Raw genomic sequence first — 6,264 nt, forward strand, 5'->3', positions numbered from 1 at the left:
TTTTGCATTTTAACTTAAATCTATTAAATCGCTAGTTTCATTTTTTAGTTATTTTCTTTCAAACATTTTACATACAAACACGAGAAATGATAAATAAGTAGGCGAAACTCTGGTCCTTTTTAACAATATATGATGAATCATCGAAGAAGTCGATAAATCATTGAAGCTTCGATAGGACAGGAAAATCTCCCGTGATAGGACGGACCGTAACAAGCAGACAATATAGACACATTCTGTTACCGCTTGCCAGGTTAGCTTAATTATGCTCAGGACACCCTTATCGATTTTACTGGGTTTTTCTCACATCATTCGCTCAACGAACGGACAGCTCGGTAATACAAAGTATCCCTAGTGACTCATTTCTACTTTGTTCTTATGGGCAAAAATAATGGCCAAATCCCTACGAGCTTAAAGGATTTAATAATAGGCGTAGGGTTCGTTCAGCGGGGCACTTAATTATGATGTCCGGGCAATATATTGCTGTTATAATTAATATTTTCTTCACTCAATAGCCTTTAGGGTATTTTCATAGGGCGATAAGAATCGTTCTTTATTTCCATGATTTTCAAGCTATTCTTCTATCGCTTGTGTTTGCTGTAAGGATAGAACGCGCCCAAATTATTTTTTGCACTCAAGTTGATGCACTCTCATGGTTCTAACTGACGTTCTGTTCTGTTTAAAATATGTAAAACTGAATAGGCTGAAGAGAATAAATCTTTAAACCCCGAAGATGGTACGAGAAAACATAACTGTTTCGCATAACTGTTTCGCCTAATTAACCATTGCCGTGCCGTGTAAACTGCTTTTTATTTTTCCTTTAGTCCTTGAAGCATGAGCGAACTCTAGGTTTTTCATTAAATACGTTAGAAACTGAAGATGAAAGTAAAATAAGCCCGAAATATCTTGACCCAAAAAACCTTTCCCCCAAACTGTAGGGAGAAAGTGACGAGGTTGAATGGTTTCAATGCTTCCGCTGGTGGTTGTTTGCCCTGAAACGCCCTGAAAGGACAGGTCGATGGGAGGAAAAGGTAGATGCAAGTCATCCGATATTTATGGGCTGATAACTCGTCTAGCAATTCATTTGATTGATTGTATCTTCCAACTGATCGACCACGCTGGTCGTTAGCTTCAAGACCTGGTCAGGCCGTGGGCCGGACACAAATTCGACGAACAAACCAAAGATAAATATCTATATTAGTCACGTTGGTGTCGTGGAACAAAATTGCATCAATTATAGCATTTTGTCATTAATTGCTGTCAAATTTATATCGCTCAAATAAAGAAGCGCTGAACGAAGTAAAATTGACAAAAATTATACGAATCGTTTCAGTTTTGATGTGGACAGATATGAAGCAAATGATAAATCATTTGTTACGGGCTTATACTACTTATTATGATAAGTCACATGGTCAAATTAAAATGACATAATGAACTGTACGTTTTAGAGGTTACGTATTCTATTCAGGACTTTTTATTTTCAATGGTTTCCATATTGATGAACTCACATTTTGAAAAAAAAATATCTGTGGTTAACGATCAAACAAAGAGAGTGAAAAAATCAAATAAGTATGGTATTACTGATTTATTCAATGCAATAATAAATCATAAATTATAGTGAAACAGACTTTGTTGAAAATAATGTATCTTTTGGGCGTAACCTTTTCGTCTCATTATGCACTATAGTGATAATTTTATAGCTCTCATAATTTGGTTTGCATTTCAAACTTTTCCTTTAGGCAAACAGTGAGCATTCTTCGGAAAATCACACAAACGCAGGTCGTAGTAAAGTATGCACCAGCCGTAATATGCTGATCGAGTGATTCGTTATTTGCTTAGTATTAAAATTGTTTACTTCATTATTTGCATTTATCCTCGAGAACAGCATTCTATCAGCCAATAACACGTCCCACCGTTTCGTCTACTTGTGCACGCCTGAACGGTACATATTATCGGATCATTGAGCATACCATCCTGTCGTTTCGTGATTCACACAGCACCCTGTAACTCGAATCTCATGAGCATGTGCCACTCGTTGTACTCGTATTTGCCCAGAATAAATATCGCACCATTTAAAGTGTTTCCGAGTGATAGTGAAAGTAAACATTGATGCCGGGTTCCTCCTAGCGCCATGTGTCCTCCGAGATCTTTTGGAGAGCTTACCGTAACAGGTGCAACCGTGATCGAATGATAATATATTTATGCTTGGACTGGTGTGCAGTAATAAATAATACACATATTTGGTTTCCTTTTTTGCGGCATTGCATTTTTGCATGCGTTGGCTGGATGCTTCGAGAGGTGTTGGAGAGCTATGTTATCAAGTTGGTTCACCTGTCAGCAAAATGTGCTGCAAACGCCGATGGATGTTCTTTGTCCGTGTCTCATTGCAACCGGAATATGTTGTCGTTGCAGCGGTTATGGAAGCGTTAGACATACGCTGATATTGGGTTTTCGCCACAAACTGTCAATAATGCTGTATTATACAAAATCCCATAATTTGTCGAAAACTTTATAGCATTATAACAGTAGCTATGCAAACAAAACTTTCATTGTAATCTATTTTGATAATAAAAACTCGCCGCAATAATAAAAAATCAAAGTTTCTTATAAAGTATATGTTTCAGAAATGCGACGCGGAAAGACGCCTAAGAGGCGGTTCTGCGAAACCCTTTTATTGCGTGCTTTCGTGCTAATTTAAAATGCTCCCGAGTCGGTCGCCGTCACTATTTATTTTCCGAAGGGCGCCAGTAACAGGAATGTAGCAATTTTCTTCTCCATTTTTTGCCTTTACCCTGATTGCTTCGGAGCAATTTTGCCTCTTGGGAGGATTTATTTCTCCAGCAAAGTGTGAGATCATCGGAGTTGGCTGGAAATTGTTTGTTTAATTGATAATTATGATAATAAGCGTTAGAAATTGTGTGAGCTTCGCTGAATTATTCATAATCGTGCTTTTGCATACCCAGCGCATGGTAAGTGTCAAAAGGCTGCTACTGGTTCAGTTGTGGTGCACCTAAAGTCGTGCTGTCGACCTGCAGAGCATGGAGTATGAGAAAATTTATTGACATCTTTATTGGCAAGTGTATTTTAATTGCTTAAGCTTTTTCGCAGTGGCAAACGGATGTCAGTAAATTTCTCCTTGTCATGTTCTTTTTGATTCATGAATTTAATAAATTTTACGCTGTGGACGGTTTAAGCGGCTGTGACACAATCCAGGCCTGCGACTTCTAGGACGGTATGCGCCTTGTTATGCCAACCAAGTCCCTCGTTAGGCTTAACACATATTAAACGTACAACAAATACCATCTAATTTTTAGTGAAAGAGCTAAAAAGAATAAAAGTTAACAAAGTAAAATATATAAATCATTTATTATATGTGCGAAACGCGAAACAAAGCCCGCGTGCTGGATAAGTGGTCAATGAGAATTGGTAAAATGGCTCGAAACCATGGTAGACGGTGGCGTTTAAAAAAAAAACATTCAGGATGGTCAAGGACGGCAGATGCAGAGTGTGGCAAAGTGCTCCAACCACACTTCCAAACGCGTGTAAATAACATGGATTCGAAAACGGTTCATTGTCAGACATGACGAACGCTGCGCCGAATAAGCCACCGTAAATAGCAGAGTTTTCCGAAGGAATATACGAGTATATTTTGTTGGTCTTGGCTACCCATTATCTTTATGTCCGCACACGGCAAGCTTACCGGAGAGGTAGAATTGTGCATCGTACTGGAACGTTAATCGATTATCACTGTACCGTTGCATCATAATGCATGACTGCACTCGAGCGGATGGAGCAGATGGAGTGGCCGACACGGCCACTTTCGCACACACCCATAACGTGCCTGTTCATTAATCGAATTTATGGTTACGCTTTATACATCATTATGCTAGGTGCAGGCCCTATCACTCAGTGAAAGCCGTGAGTTTAACGTTCGGAAACTGTGTGTAATTAAACCATTATCTTGTTAGTATCATTCACCTAACTTGGGATGTTCCCGGAACATCTTATGTTACGTTTATCAGCAGCTTGATATTGTGCAAATTCCAATTGGTGTAGAATATTAGCAAAACTTTTCGTCTAAATTGTAGATCATAGCTAGAAGCCTTTTGTGCGATCTGTACATAATCGGATCAGATGGCAAACTATGCGTCAAAAGCAGTTTTTCAGCGTCGCTCGCAGATTAAAATATATGTTTGTTGCATGCGAAAGGTGCATTAACTAGTGGAAAGCTTGGTGCAGCACTCACACCGTGCATTTAGCTGGAAACGATTCTCGTCGTGGAGTAAAACTGTACAAATTTTTAGTATTTCGCCCAAATTAAATAAAATCCTTCACAAGGATCGCTCCGCTTTTTCCACGGGCATTGTTTTTCCCGAAAATGGCTTTCCGTCATAAAACCCCATCGGGACTCCTACGCCGCAGACCATACCACCCGGCCAATTGTTTTGTGGATTTTGCGGGCGAGTTAGTGTGTTGTTCGCTGTGCTGTGCCGTTGTCGCCAGCTTCCAGCACACGTACATGCGTGGTGTGCGCGGTGTGTGCGTAAAGGGTGCGCGAGTTTGGCTGCCGATAACATCTAAATTGAATCCACAGGCGTTTTATATTCTAATATAAATGCAAATGTTATATTTACGTGTGCAGACACAAAATTGGCGGCAGCACCGAGCGAAAATATTGTCGTTCCCCAAGCTGTGCGAAGAAAATATTGGAGATTTTGGAAAGCCTGCCCGGAGGCCACTGGCAGATTATCGAGGTTTGCGCTTCAAGCGTGATTTTATGTGACTCCAACGGAAGCATTTGGGCGATTCACTAATTTGTTACTGCCTGCTCACAGCTCTCGTTTTAATTATGTTTGTTTGGCGCTGTTGTAGTCATACAAAGGAGACTTCCCAATAACTGAATGTCCGGCATTGACGTGAACAGCGTAGTACGGTAAAAGATATTTTAAGTTCACAGCATATTAACTAGAAGTTCAGTTTACTGACCTACAATAAATAGCAATAAATTCGCGTAACGTCCTAACGATTCAGGCTTGAGAGTACTTTGGCCAAAAATCAAAGACTAACACGTTTTGCTTCATCGTGTCCTGTTGTTTGGGCACGGTGGAGCGCGCAGTTTGTACGAGTCAGCACGTCTCGCCGGTAGTAATTCGTCAAAGCTTGGAACCATTTTCATTTAACGATTGCTGCTGCTCAGTAATCTAGCGTTAAATTCTACTACTATGGCTATGGTCGGCTAGAGAGTGATGATTGAGCCCGGTCGTAAAACAGGCTGTAGCGCGACGCAGGACAACGGAAGGCGGCACGCCTTATCCACGGTTTGTTAGAGAACGGTTTGTAGGAAGTGGTGGCAAAATAAAATAGCCGCCGTCAGCACAAACCCCAGCCAGCGGCCTGCTACCAGCAGGGACGGACCGTTGAAGGTGCCCGACGATGTTTTATTGGTCTTTGGTTTTTTTTCGAACTTGTATACTTTTTTCTGATTTGCCACTCTTCCGCAAAGTACACTCAAAATGTTACGATTTGCGTTTACCACTCTATAGGAAGCTAAGGAGCTACTTTCTTTTGCTTACTTTTCGTTCGAGAAGTTCCACTGACGTGACGAGCTGTGGCGACCACCGTTTGATGGATTTTTAATGGATGCAAAAGGACTAAAACGGATAGCCGATGGATAATTGTAAAGCCGAGAAACAGCGTCGCGTCGCGCTGGTGACGGGCTCTGGGTTTATGTTGTTGCGGGATGTTACTCGCCTTCAAAGTACCCTACTGCTCTCTGCCTTAGGGGGTAATTTTAAACTTCAACCAACAGTTGACTGATGTAAACGCAGCCGCTGAACTTACTGGATTACAATGCAATTGATCTGGCCGAAGGTTTTTTAGCCATTTCTGTATGGTTTTATTTTTCTTCATAAACAGTATTCGTGCTTAAAACATTTAAGATCGTATATTGAGCATATTCTTTCTTATGGTCTGAAAACATTTCTTCAGATTGTGCCATTGCAAATTTTTCGATCAACGACGTTGGCCCGATGGTTCTAGTTTTTCTTTTGCCCAATCGTATATTTCAGCGCTTTCTGCATACCAATTTGTTCGATTGATGGCGTGTGAAAAGATGGCGTGGCTTGAAGAAAGAGCGTATGCAGCGCTCGTCGGAGCGGTAGTCGTCGACACGAAAGGAACAAGTTTTCCGGTTCTGCAATTTTCAATTCAATTTAAAACTGCCAACCGCGCTCGGTGGTGTTCTTGCTCGTCCCAGCCTCGAAACCA

Source organism: Anopheles cruzii, chromosome 3 (genome assembly GCF_943734635.1).
Source record: "Anopheles cruzii chromosome 3, idAnoCruzAS_RS32_06, whole genome shotgun sequence".
In the NCBI taxonomy this organism is placed as follows: domain Eukaryota; kingdom Metazoa; phylum Arthropoda; class Insecta; order Diptera; family Culicidae; genus Anopheles; species Anopheles cruzii.